The sequence below is a fragment of the Habropoda laboriosa genome, unplaced genomic scaffold (genome assembly GCF_001263275.1).
Source record: "Habropoda laboriosa isolate 0110345459 unplaced genomic scaffold, ASM126327v1 scaffold5, whole genome shotgun sequence".
Taxonomy (NCBI): Eukaryota; Metazoa; Arthropoda; class Insecta; order Hymenoptera; family Apidae; genus Habropoda; species Habropoda laboriosa.
In genome coordinates this window covers 1,392,114-1,393,769 of record NW_017100161.1, presented here as the reverse complement: position 1 = coordinate 1,393,769, position 1,656 = coordinate 1,392,114, and positions in this window count along the sequence as shown.

The following is a 1,656-nucleotide window of genomic DNA, read 5'->3' as shown; positions in this document are numbered from 1 at the left end:
TCCGCCTCGGGTCGCGGAACCAAGGAGAGGTTAGGCGGCCGACACGGCGGCAATTTTGAATATTGCACCTCCTCGACACGGTCGCAACAAGTTCCGCACCGAGGAATGTAACACGACCGAATCACGGTTAACGACGATATAAATACGGTTTATCTCGAGATTTAACGGAAAGAGCACACAGCTTCTACTTCCGTTCCCTATTCACGTTTGACCAGCGTCGACGATCCGTCGGAACGGAGCTGCTCTATCTCGCGGGTTTCTGCTGCTGCTGCTGCTGCTGCTCTTCTCTCTGTCACGCGCGCGTCAGACTACGACGACGAGGATGAAAGAAAAGGACGCCACAGACAGAGACGCGACACTTTTTTTTCTTTTTTCTTTTCTTATTCTTCTTCTTTTACACGTGGTTCTGTCTCACTGCTGCCGCACAAAATTACGCAGATATATTTATATATAATAAGGACAGCACAGAGCACAGAGAAAACGGTTCACCGTCACCTTCGCCTCCACCACCGTCGCCCACCGTCGTCGTCGACGGAGGAGGTTAGGCGGTTGTACGAATGCACACTATTTCTGATAATTTTTTTTCCTTCTTCCCCGGGGCACAAAAAGAGTGAGAACTTCGTTGCACCGAAGTAAAGATCGAAGGATCGAAAAGCGTCGCGCGGTTAATCCCGGAACACCCGAACAAACGCACCACCAGTCAAAAAACACAAGGGGGGCCCGATATGTATTATTGAAGGACAACGACGAGAGAACGATCACGTTTGACCACAACGATAATCACCGATATTAGACACACGAAAAAGAGAGACAGAGTAATGGGAAGAAGAAAACGGGCCGGCAACGAGCCGATGCCTGCCAACACACGGCCGACGCGCGTTTCCTTCGCGTATTAACTGAAACGTAATCTCAGCGAAGATACGAGGACCGCGTGGGAAGGCCGGCGCACACACAACGGAGGAGAGAGAGAGAGAGAGAGAGACAGAGAGAGAGAAGATAGAGAAGGAGGTGCGATACACACACTAGGCGGTGGAAACGAGGGGACAAGGAGGATGAGGTAACCGGTGGAACGTGTGATGTGGGTAGAGAGAGAGTCGTGTGTTAGAGTGGCCCACGGACCCCGTGTCTGTCGTATTAGCTCGAGAGCGCGCGCGGCCAGCAACTTTCCGTGCGTCCCGTCGTCTGTGTGTGTTTCTGTGTGTGTTTGTTTTTTTTTCTCTCTTTTTTTTCTTTCGTTTCTTATTGCGTGCACCAGGCGCATAGTCCGCGCGCCACGTATCCGCACGATGGTGGCCACGATGCTTTAGCAAGCGCGCGATCCTCCTTCTGCTGCTGCTGCTGCTGCTCTTGCTGTTGTTGTTGTTGCTGCTGTTTCGATTCCGTGTGCAGATAAAAGTTACGAAGAACACGCGCGACGAGTACGGCACCACGACGACGGTGACGACGTTGCTGCTGTTCTTGCTGTTGTTGTTGACGGTGCACGCGCCGGACGGCCATCGTGCCCGTGGTAAGGTCCCGAGGTGCGTGTTTCCGTATCTCGCCCCGACTCCGATGGCTCGATGTGCTCTGCCTGGATGCTCGGTGCCGACTGCCGGTCACCGTGAGCTCGGGCGGGCGGCTCTCCCACGCGGCGACCAATCACGACGCCGGATTCAC